This window comes from Dermacentor silvarum, chromosome 7 (genome assembly GCF_013339745.2).
Source record: "Dermacentor silvarum isolate Dsil-2018 chromosome 7, BIME_Dsil_1.4, whole genome shotgun sequence".
NCBI lineage: Eukaryota > Metazoa > Arthropoda > Arachnida > Ixodida > Ixodidae > Dermacentor > Dermacentor silvarum.
In genome coordinates this window covers 115,056,893-115,069,957 of record NC_051160.1, presented here as the reverse complement: position 1 = coordinate 115,069,957, position 13,065 = coordinate 115,056,893, and positions in this window count along the sequence as shown.

Below are 13,065 nucleotides of genomic sequence, written 5' to 3'. Positions count from 1 at the left end.
CCATAAGTGGCACCGTGTTGCCACAGGTGCCGCAGAGGTCCGGCTTAGGGCCAGGGTAGGCGTCGGGGCGGTGCAACAGATCCGCACTGGCTACATGCTGGTATGGTCTTCTTGTACGGCTGTACCAGGATTAGCAGGGCGTCGTAAGTGACGTACCTGGGCTTGATCGTGACGGAAAAGGTGAGCCTCACCTTGTTGGTGGTGCCTAATCGCCAGATGTGGAGGATCTCGCCCTCCGGCCAGTAGAGGCGTGGTTGAAGTTCGGCTTCGGAGTCGGTACTACGCACTGTCACCACTCCGTAGCAAGAGTCCTGAGTATCCGCGCATAGATACCCGAAAAGGGGCACCGGTCCGACAGCGGAGAGAACTGTGAGTTCACCAATCAGTTTGTCCGCAATAAGCGGGTTTGCGGTGTTGGCCAGGATGAGGGCTTGGTCCCGCGCCATCACTACTGTGACCAGCGTTTGCTCCGTTTGCTCCAAGGTGGGCGATGAGCGCGCTGCCGGCTCCGTTCTCGGGGAAAACGGCGGTGAGGGACAATCGAGTCCGCGGTTTCAGGACGACGACGAAATCCGTCGTTTTCGGCTTCGGCAGAGGTAGAGGTTGCCACGTGGGTTTCTTCTTCCCCTGCTGAGGGCCCGCAGAGCGCGTCGCAGGCAGCGGGAGCGTTGTGGAACAGGTTTGAGCTGCCGCGTCAGCAGCTGCCTTTTTCACGGCCCGACGGCGCATGCGCCCTGCCCTGGCGGATTAGTCGCGAAACGTTTTGGAAGGGTCGCGCGCGCGGCCGTGCGGCCCCATCTGGGGGAAACGTCCCCCGAAAAAAAAAAAAGCGCTCGGACGCGCGCTACTGACAACTCGTGCCGTGTACCGCGTTGAAACTCCACTGGTAGCTCGACGTCAGTGCAGTACTGAAAGTGTGCGTAGCGTAATACTGGCTTTGGTACTGCGACGGGCTTTCTTGTCGACGGCACCGAGAAAATCACCGTGCCTATACCATCGTTCGACCGAAACCCGTACGATAGGCCGTCGAACCGATAACGCGATAGCCGCAACGCCTTCGTTGGTATATATAAATAATCGCGCTCAAAGTGAGTCAAAACGTGCCTACGAAGTTGAAAGGTTGAAATGCGCAAGGCTTCGACCCTCTCAAGCCGTGCACATGAAGTTTGAGCCAATGTTGATTTCAGCGAAGCTTAGGCCTGGCTCCGTCGAGTTCGTGCACCCGCTACCGGCGGACCTGTACTGAAAAGTAAGCAAGTTAGGACGAAGGAAACTGCTTTTATAGTTCAGTTCTGGCCTTAGCGATTTGAAATAAACTACTCTTCGCTTCGCACGGCGCGTACACAATAATCTGCAAGCGGCGACACAGCGCTGTGCCCAACGGCTGTGCCAACGGCTGTGCCAACATCTGTAGGTCACCGTTCCCGTAGGCTGCCGCTCGTATTCGCAACGTAGATGGGTCGGTTTGTACGTGTTGGTATGCTCACGCATTTCTTAATTCCTGAGATATACTGTTTATCTCTGCGTCAAACGCGAAACAAGAGACGTACGGTACATTCGGTACAGCAGCATAAACAGCCGCCTCGCTCAGTTATATACCAACGGTGTGAGCGATGGCATCCGCGTTCTTGCGGGAGAACAACACGGCCTTTAAATGAGCGCTTATGTGAGCAAATTTTTCTCTAATAATGCTTTATGACACGCGCAAACTAAGTACGATGAAGTTAAAGAAAAGCGAGAATCAGTAATAAATTAACAGCCCGATATTTGTAACTGGATCACAGTCGCCGTTGAGTAGCTCAGGCGCTCATACTGACTCGCCTCACGGTGGAATAACGCGACTCATATGAGCAGGTATGTGTGTTTTATTCGACTTTTTTTTTCATATCAGCGATGCACCTTTTCCCAATGTTGGACGCTAACAACGATCTGTGGCTGTAGATGTCGATGTAAACAAGGGCACCGCTTTGCTAAATCCGACGCGGAAGGCTGCGCGGTCGAAAACTTCTTATTAATGCAAAATGTCTAAAGAATATGCAAAAAGAATTGAAAGAAAAGCGAGGTGCAAGTGCAGGAGTCAGCAACAACAAACTCCAAAGCAGCCGCGCCGGCAGAGGGTACTCCGCGTACCTTTATAGGCCACACTATAAACAAAACAGCGCTATCACGCCTGCTCACCCTATATATATAGTTGGTGAGTGCTACATGGCTTCCAGGAACGACATGCTGCCCCGCAGAAGCCATTAATAATTATTCGCGATCCACGAAATGCAGAACCGATGCGCACTCAACAAGGGCGCAGGTTCACAAATCAATCGGCGAAAGCCCCGGCACCCTACCAAAACGTTTCGGGTGGCGTGCGGCAGAGGGCAGCACAGGAAAATGAAAAAGGCGGAATGCGCCGCTCGCACGCTCTCGTCTTGCCACCGCGGCAGCAAGCGCGGTGCTCTTAAAGGCATAGGCGGAAAGTTTTCATTTTCCCGGAGGTAGGTGGGGGGGCCTGACCAGCTTTCCGAACTCCACCCATGTATGCTTATGTATATATATATATATATATATATATATATATATATATATATCACCTTTAATACCAGTTACACTGGAAGGTTCGTGTGACCTCGAAACATTGTTCACTGTAGTGACGAGCTTATGTGAGCATTTGCAAGACCTCAGAGTAGGAGACAATTCAGTTTTACAGCCCGAGTCCCCTCGCACCGCCAAGTGACTGGCGTCTCTTGGTTGAGCCATGCGACAAGCGGATTCAGTTAAACACGTTAGGGAGTTTATTTGTTTTGTGCGCATTACATCGCACAAACATAGACATCTATGAAAAAGCAATCTAACGCCTTGTAAAAGATTTAATACAAAAGATACAATCAAGAAATATTTTCCTGGCGAAAAGTCAGTTATTGAGAAGACATAACATATATAAACATTAAACGATATATAACAATTTCCGAACACAACTTATGACTAGAATTATTCGCATAAGTATTATGTGATTTCGTAACGCCATAGTTTCATTACATGTCAAAGCATGACTTATGCCACTAGTTTCGTTTATTTTCCGGAGGCAGAACAAAGGATTATAGAGTAAAAATTATCAGGTGCCGGAATAAATAAACATATTAACAAATAAATAAATAAGACAGCGATATCTCAAAAGCGCGAAAGAACTCGATAGCAAATATAGGAACAACGTGGATTGTGTTATTGAGAGGCAGATGCAGCATATGATGATGTATGGTGTTTAATGGCGCAAGGGCCAAGTATGGCCAAAGAGCGCCATGCCAGTGTTTGTGAGTTTGCAGTGGAGTGATGAATTCTGAGAAATAAAAAAAATTAAATTATAGGGTTTTACGTGCCAAAACCAGTTCTGATTATGAGGCACGCCGTAGTGGGGGACTCCGGAAATTTGGACCACCTGGGGTTCTTTAACGTGCACCTAAATCTAAGTACACGGGTGTTCTCGCATTTCGCCCCCATCGCTTCTCGGCCTTTTGGGCTAAGATCAAATGTGTAATTCTGAGAAATAGATGAGGCGTGGCTGTAAAGGGGCCTAAAAATAATCGCTGTAAAGTGCGTAAAATATACATGTACTAAAATCATGGCAATGACTAATGAGGTGTACTATGCAATGAAGAATGCATTGAGAAAGAATGACACGATATTTAAAATATTTAAGATGCAGTAATTGGCAAGAAGCACTACTGCCTAGACAGAGCCCTTGAACCACAAGGGCCTGGAGGCATGTGCTATAAAAAAACTATCACAGCGGCATCCTCTAGAGAGAGGATGCGCTACGAACTTATTGGACTAATAACATGTAGCACAACATCGCTCAAAAAGCCAAGGATTGCATTGGCATTAAAAAGTGGTTCTTCACCAATAAACATCATGGGATGAAGAGGGATATGATTAGCGGTATGCTACAGGAAAATGTTTTCTTCTCTCAGGTTCGGCTTCCCGACACTCCAGCAGGACGTGGAGGACGGTCAGCCTCTCACCACATCTACCACAGGTTGGTGGTTCATCACCAGTAAGCAAAAAATTGTGGGTGCCGTACGTGTGTCCTATTCTGAGGCGGCAGAATATGACGTCACTTCGTCGTGTTTTCGTAGCTGAGGGCCGGAAACCTAACTGTGGTTTAATCATGTGAAGTTTATTACTTGTTTCAGCGTCCCACAAGCGTTGCCAGTGGCTTCGCAGTTTCTTTCGCAAGAAAGGTTTCAAGTCTGTTGCAGGAACAGCTACTGTATGATTACTAGTGTGTGATGTCGCTGATGTGGCCATTTGGTCTGCTTGTACATTACCCTCAATGCCTCTATGGCCCGGCACCCAGCATATTATTACATGCTGGTTTGCTACATACGCTCTGCATAGGGCGGAATAGAGCTCAATGAGTACAGGATTTTTGTGCTTGCAGAGTGACATCAGGGCTTTCACAACGCTTAGAGAGTCTGTAAATATAACTGTTTTTGAAGTTTTGTTTTCGTTATATGATTCACAGCCGACAATAGTGCATAGGCCTCAGCCGTAAAGATACTTGTTTGCGGGTGGAGTACACCGGATTCCGAGAAAGATGGGCCGACGGCTGCATAAGAAACCCCGGCATGTGATCTAGAAGCGTCTGTGTAAAACTCTGTACACGAGTACTTGCATTGAAGCTCTAGGAAATGCATTTTAATCTGTGCCTCTGGAGCGTATTTCGTGACCTCTACGAATGATGTGTCACACTCTATGATCTACCACTGCCACGGCGGTAACAGTTTAGCAGGAGACATAGGTCGATGTTCAAGCACTGGAACACCCATTTGCTCACTAAGATCCCTTACACGTAATGAGAACGGTTTTCTCGCTGCAGTTCGGTTGTGGAAGAGTGTAGCAGCGGTCATATCGTTTATGGTGGAATAAGAAGGATGTTCATTGTTTGCTTGTACTGTCAGAAAATACGTGAAACTGCTATATGAACGCTGCAGATGGAGTGACCACTGGTTCGACTCTACATAGAGGCTCTGGATCGGGCTTGTTCGGAAAGCACCGGTTGCGAGGCGGATACCTAAATGGTGAACGGGGTCTAGTATTTTTAATGCACTTGGCGTTGCAGAGTTATAAATTATAGCTCCGTAATCAAGGCGTGAGCGGACAAGACTATTGTACAAGTTTAGGAGGCATTTTCGATCACTACCCCATGTTGTGTGCGAGAGAATTTTTAAAAGGTTCATAGTCTTCAGACACTTTGTCTTCAGATATTTAAGATGGGGGATGAAGGTAAGCTTAGAGTCCAGAATTATGCCCAGGAATTTATGTTCACTGCTCATGGATACTTCCTCTCGATTGATCGTGAGATTTGTCACCGGTGTCACGCCTCTTTTGTTTGAGAAGAGTATGCATCTACTTTTCTGTGCGTTTATTTTGAACCCGTTTACATCCGCCCATTTAGACAATTTATGTAATCCAAGCTGCACCTGTCGTTCACAGATAGCGATGTTACATGATTTGAAACCTATCTGTACGTCATCGACATACACAGAATAAAACATGCTGCGTGGAATCACTGTATGCAGGGAGTTCATTTTTACAATGAAAAGTGTGCAACTAAGTACACCCCCTTGCGGCACGCCAGCCTCCTGGGTGAATGTTCTAGATAAAACATTGCCCACTCTTACGCGAAACGTGCGGTTAGACAAGTAGCTTTCGACTGTGTTAAACATATTTCCGCGGACCCCCATCGCAGAGAGATCTCGCAGAATCCCGAAGCGCCATGTCGTGTCGTACGCTTTCTCTAAATCTATAAATACAGAAAGTAAAAACTGTTTATGAATAAACGCATCTCTGATGTTTGCCTCGATGTGAACAAGGTGGTCTATTGTCGACCTACCTTCTCGGAACCCACACTGGAAGGGGTCTAGTATTTTGTTATTTTCTAGGAAACTGATTAAACGCCGGTTTATCATTTTTTCATACAGCTTGCACAGGCAGCTCGTTAGAGCTATTGGCCTGTAGCTGCTGGCTAAGGACGGGTCTTTGCCTTGTTTAAGTACCGGGATGACTATGGCTTCTTTCCATGAGGACGGAATACAGCCAGCCGCCCACATGGCATTAAAAAGAGACAGGAGTGTTGCCAGTGTTTCGGGGTTAAGTACCTAATCATTTCGTACATGATACGATCGCCACCTGGCGCCGAGTTGTTACAACAAGCGAGAGATGCTTTAAGTTCGGCTAAGCTAAATGGTTGATTGTAAGCCTCACTCGAAGAACCTTTGCGGTTAAGAGGCTGCCGCTCTTCGCGTTCTTTGAACTTCAGGAAATTGTCTGTATAATGCGATTCACTTGATACATATTGAAAGTGTTCACCTAGACAATCCGCCTGGTCTTCCAGGCTATCACCTTGGCTACTTACTAAGGGTAGAGGATGTGACTCCCGGCCTATTAGTTTATTTACCCTATTCCAGACTTTTGTTTCGTCGGTGTATGAATTTATACTGGAAATGTACCTTTCCCAACTCTCTCTCTTTGCACGTCGACGCGTTCTTCTGCCCTGTGACTTTGCTTGTTTAAAATTTACAGGTTTTCAGCTGTTGGGGAGTTGCGAAACAATCCCCAGGCTTTGTTTTGCTTTTTACGTGCTTTCTGGCATTCATCATTCCACCAAGGCAGACGACGTTTATTAGCTAGTCCATTAGTTTGTTGTATGCACCTTTCAGCAGCGTCACTGATAAAACCTGTTATATATGCCACAGCATCGTCTATCTTAAAAGAGGCAATGTCATCACGGCTTAAATATGTTATTTGTCGGAAAATATCCCAGTTAGCCGAGTCAACCTTCCATCGGGGAACGTGTGGCGAGCATCTATCGTGTTCTGTTAAGCCTAGCATAATTGGGAAGTGGTCGCTCCCAAAGGGGTTCTTGAGAACAGACCACTCCAGGTATGGCATTAGTGTACTCGATGCTATACTTAAGTCAATGGATGAATATGTGTTATGTGTAACGCTGTAATACGTAGGCTCTTTCTTGTTAAGTAATGATGCGCCTGAAGAAAACAGAAAATTTTCAATCAGGCGACCTCTCGCATCGCAACGTGAGTCTCCCCACAAAGTGTTATGTGCGTTGAAATCTCCGACAACTATGTATGGCTCCGGAAGTTCATTTATGTAGTTTTGGAATTCGGCTTTATGTAGTTGATAATTGGGAGGGATGTATATAGAGCTGACAGTGACCAGCTTGTCAAACAACACCCCTCGGACAGCAACTGCCTCTAGGGGCGTACGAAGTTTTAGTTCCCGACAGGCAATACCTCTGTCGACTACAATAGCCACACCACCGGAAGACACGACTGTGTCATCGCGGTCCTTACGAAAAATGGCGTATTGTCGGAGAAAATTTGTTTGCGTGTGTTTGAGGTGTGTTTCTTGGACACACAGCACCTTTGGATTATACTTATGTAGGAGTTCTTTGATGTCATCGAGGTTGTGGAGGAGTCCTCGGACATTCCACTGTAATATTTGTGTATCCATGTTGAATGTGGGTTTTGTCTTGTGTGTTAAGAAAGAGGAATTACTTCACAGAGCCCTTTCCGGGCACCGTGATGCGGTGTTTTTCTTGTTTGGAGCGATCGCGAGACTCTCGCGGCTCCTTAGGCGCAAGTGGCGCCGTCTGGCTGGTTGTTGTGTCCATAGCCTCTTGCGAGGCGCTGGACACGCGCTCTTGCGAGCGGTTGGTTTGACGAGAAGGCCTCGCCTCGAGAGATGAGGTCCTCGAGGCCACCAGCCCGGAGGTCGATGGCCCCTTCTTGTGAGTTGGCAGAGCAGCGCTAGCTGCACCCGCCGAGGGGGCGGATGGCGTCGCCGCCGGCCCACTGCGCGTGTGCCAGACAGCCGCCGGGGGCCGATGTGGCGCTGCCCCCTGACGCGCCACTTCGGCAAAGCTGGTTTTTGGCAGGTATGATACCCGCCTGCGTGCCTCCTTGAAAGTTATGTTTTCTTTTACTTTGATCGTGACTATTTCTTTCTCTTTCTTCCAAGATGGGCATGACCGCGAGTATGCGGCATGCTCGCCATCGCAGTTGACACAGTGTGGAGTGTTTTCGCACGTTTCAGAGGCATGGTCACCGGAACTACATTTAGCACATGTTTGTCGGTCTCGGCAGTTCTGGGAACTGTGGCCGAAACGCTGGCACTTGAAGCAACGAAGAGGATTTGGTACGTAGGGTCTGACCCGTAGCTTGATGTATCCGGCCTCGATGGATTCGGGCAGAACACTTGAGTTAAAAGTAAGTATCAGGTGCCTGGTCTGGATTTCCTTGCCGTCGCGCCTCATCTTAATTCGTTTACCATTGATTACATTCTGCTCACTGAAACCCTCTAGGAGTTCAGCCTCACTCAGCTGCAACAGGTCATCATCTGATACAACGCCACGGGTTACTGTTACTTGAGCATCTCCAAATGACACTAGGTTGGGAAGTTTCTCGTACTGTTTCAGATCACGGAGCTCCAAGAGGAGATCCCCGCTTGCCATCCTGGATGCTTTATAGCCTGGTCCAAAAATATCCGTCAAAGACTTTGAGACAAGGAAAGGTGAAATTGTCCGTACTGATTTATCCGACTTTTCAGAATGAATAACATGAAAGCGGGGGAAGTTATGCGTTTGGCGTCCAAAAAATTGGAAAACATCTTCGGTGCGCCCTCTTTTCTGACGGCGATCATGGAGTAGGGGGAATGGTTCAGCCATAAGTATTGGTGCATTTTTCCGCAGCGACGCCAGCCACCCACCATGGAGCCCAACGAGGGGACGCTGCAGAAACTGGAAAAGCCAGGTCCTGCAATCGCCAGCTGTACGCCACTACTATAACCAAATATGGAGTATCCAAGGTTGGCTACCCACACAAGGTTAACCCTAGCTGCCTGGGAAAACGGAAGTAAAAGGGAAGTGAGAAGAAGACAGGATAGATTGAAAGTGAGAGAGAAAGACGAAGATTTAAGAGGAGGACAGGAAAAGGCAACTGCCGATTTCCCCTGGGTGGGTCAGCCCAGGGGTGCCGTCTATGTGAAGCAGAGGCCGAAGAGGTGTGTTGCCTCCGCCGGGGGGCCTTAAAGGTCCGAACACCCGGCATCAGCTCAACCCCCAGGATCCCCCTTTCCCCAGACACGGCTAAGCCATGCACGGCTACACGCGGGAGGGTCCAACCCTCATTTTCTCGGGTACGTGGTGGCGCAACTCACCAAACGCCTGCTGACGCAGGCGCCCCTGCGGGGAGATGCAGCATATGACGAATAAAAATTAACAAGGAAAATGCACAGATAGACTAGGGAGTTTTACAAATAGCGCAACCACGCCTCTTTTCTTACCCAAATGCCTTCACTCTGCTTGCGCTGTTATGGACCCTATTGTCGTTCCTTTGTACAACTTTTTGCGTTGTTTTCTAAGCCAGGTGGTTTGCTTTGACTTGTAAGTTGGTGCCTTTCTCTCTCCTATTAAAGACATCAGTTCGTTGTCTGATGCGATGATTTCACCGTCATTGAAAAAGTGTTCGTTCGGGTACTTAATCTGGAAATGAAGTCGTCGGCAATCTTATTCAAACTGATTTTGCGGGAGAGTTCTTTGTGGGCGTGCAAAATTGCCAGATCGTTCAAACGGGCTTGTCCAGTAGTCGACCGCAAGTACATTTTAAGTCGCCGAAGGCAAGAAAAGGACCTCTCAGATGTGGTCGACGAGACCGGTATGGCCAACGCAATTTTTTTAGCTTGGCCATTTCCGGCAAAAGGTTTCGCAGGTGTTCGCCCTTGCCCCCCATAAACATGTGCACGACGTCCCCAAATGTGTGCAATGATGCCGACCTTTGCTGGCTTAAAATGTGAATCAGCATGCCGCTGCGCAAAATCAGGCGTCCTGGTTCAAGGTCGTCACCTTGAACGTCACAACTATGTTATATATGCTTCGTCTTCCTTCCCTATGGCAAGCTGCTCAATGTGGGACATATCAGGTGGACACCTGTTGTTTAACGAAGACAACAAGACAGCACTGGTGTCAAGTATTTCATAGAACCTCTGGCGGTACATGTCACTCGCTGATGGAAACACGTCAGCTGAGGAACGTTCTTGATAGGGGCGTGGAGTCTTCTTTCGCCTAACAGCTAGAACACACGAGTCCTCAACTTTTCCTGCCTCTGCCATACATATGTGGGTCACGCGCTTAATTTTGGAGTTAATGTGCGCCGAGTTCAAGCTTGGGCCATCCGAGATGACTGGTCGCTTCGCTTGCGCTGCCTCCCCGCACGCTGTAATGTTATGTTTCTGCTGGTGATTATACGGTGGAAAATACGCTTCCTTTTCAGCGTCTGCAGACGCGTTCTGGCGAAGTACCGATAAGCGAGGTGCCCACTATTGGTTTTGTCTTTGGTCCTCACGCTGTGTTTGTAGCCGGTGCACATTGCAACGTCGGCAGCCGCGGTAGAAGCGAGCTCAACGCCTGTTTTCTATTTCTTCTTTTATTGCGACAGCAATTCGCGGGCACCCAAACGGGCACCCAAACGTCGCGGTCCCCCGCGGGCACCCAAACGTCGCAGGTCCCCATGAATGCTGCCTCAAATTCCCGCCCCAATTCAAAACACAAGAAAAGCCCTAATGACGCCGAGTTAACAGACTATTTCGCAGACAGAAATTGACGCTGCGATGCTCTCGCCTCCCGAGGACTGATGAGAGTGCTTCAGTGGAATTGTCGCTCTATACTTGCTGCTTCAACGGATTTACTTCATCTCACACATCAGTTTTGTCCTGATATCATACTTTGACAAGAAACTTGGTTGTATACAGGAAAAAAAATTTTTCCTTGCGGAATTATCGATGTTTTTGTTTGGACCGTCCTACTTGTGGCGGAGGTATTGTAATATTTATATCAACTAAATTTTGTCATATAACAAAGTTAGCATTCACGTCAATTGTTGCGCTAGAAATAAAGTTGCCTGGATGTAGACCTTTCACAGTCGTAAATTCCCACTTTTCTGTGGGGGTCCAGGACAATAGTTCCTTAGATTAAATTATAGCAAAGTGCGGAAAAGATATAATCTTAGCTGGTGATTTCAATTCACACCATGTATCATGGTAATAGAAAACGCATCAGTGTGGTAAACGACTGTTGGAATGGACAGCAGATAATGGGCTCTCCTGCATGAACACTGGAGCAGTTACGTTTCTTCGAGGACAGACTCGCTTTGTTTCAGACCTCATGTTCTCTGGAACAAATATTGTTGTATCATCATAGCCAACGATTGACTGCGCCACAAACAGTGACCACCTTCATCGCCTGTTGTTTTTGAACAGTAGGCCCGCTAACCTCTCCGGTGCTTCATAAGAGAAGTTTTATTAATTATACTCGTTTTAGTATTTGTTTGAAATCAGCGTTTATTTCAATGAGACATGTTAGTTGTGATCAAAAGACTCATAGTTTATGCTCGGTATTCTAGGATTCTAGAAAACGATTTGAATTTGTAATGTGCGCGAGTAAAGCAATAGCCCTAGTAAATGGTGGAATGGCGACTGCACTAGAGAATTTAGGCGGAGGAACGCTGCGTGGAAAAAGCTTCTACACAACCAGTCTCCAACAAACTGGAATGATTACAAATACATGGCGGCCACTTTTAAACGTACAGTTTCTAAAGCGAAAGACTAGTATAACATCAGACATTTTGATTTCTTGTCCCAGACACGCAACAGGGGGGCATTGTTCCGCTTTCTGAGATCACAGAAGATGATTTAACTATCAATTAATGCAGACTCACTTGTTCTCACACCGAATGAAACTACTGAGTTCTTGGAAGAAATTGGCAAAGGGCTTGAGAGCCGCTTTTCATCTTGCCGACAAGCCTTTATTGCTTGGCTCTGTGGACAATTTCGAAAAGGTGTCATTACCGGAATTGGCCTCAGTGGTTGAAAGTTTGCCCGCTGCTGCCCCAGGTCCGGATGGGGTTACCACCGCAATGACAAAAATTTTGTATAAGGAGTATTCGGATGCCTTATTGGCTCTGGTTATACATTCTATAGAGAAGGCTTGGATACCATTGCAATGGAAACTCACTAAAGTAATATTATTACTAAAAAATCAAAGTATTGAATATACACTGGAGAACATTCGGCCTATTTCATTAACGTCAAACCTTGTTAAGCTAATCGAAAGAAGACTCGTAATAAATGTCCGAATAATGAAGTTCGTGAACACCAGAGAACTGCTGAGCTCTCTCCAAATTGGTTTTAGACCAGGTATGTCCATCTGATGTGCGCACGCAGACATAGAGAGTCGAATTCATGTTGCACGGCGCCACGGGCAATGTACTGCACTTGTCACGCTGGATGTCGCCAAAGCTTATGACAGTGTCGAGCATTCGATATTGTTGGACAAAATGGATGCACTAGATCTTCTGGATTACTTTATAAGATGGACAGCCGAGTTCTTGAGGGGGAGAGAATTCTTCTGTGTTAGGAATGGTATCGCCTCTCGAAGGTTTACAAAGACCCGGGGTGTACCTCAAGGTGCCGTTCTGTCTCCCCTATTTTTCAATATATTACTAAGTTGTATACCTTGTCATGCTGACGTAAACACATATGTTTACGCAGATGATATTGCATTTCTTGCTTCTGCAGGCGACATTCAGTCTCTTTACAGAACATTGCAAGATTATCTCAACACACTTGAACAATGGCTGGAAGGAATTCGCCTATCTCTCAACGTTAACAACGTTAACAAGAGTGCGGTGCTGGTCTTTCCGCTAAGGAGTCCAGCGTATCTAACTCTCTGTTCTCAGAACAAGTTTATCCCCCAAGTTGAACAAACCAAATACGTTGGGGTGATTTATGACACTGAACTCAATTGACTACCGCATATTTAGTATATTGCTAAAAAAGGGGACCGTGCTCTTGGAATATTACGACGGCTCAACAACAATAGGTCGGGCATGCAAAGAGACACACTACTAATGATATACAGCATGTATGTCAGGCCAGTTTTAGAATTTTGGCGTGTTCTGTTCTCTGGAAGTGCCGCGTACAAAATTCGTTCCTTTGTTTTAATAG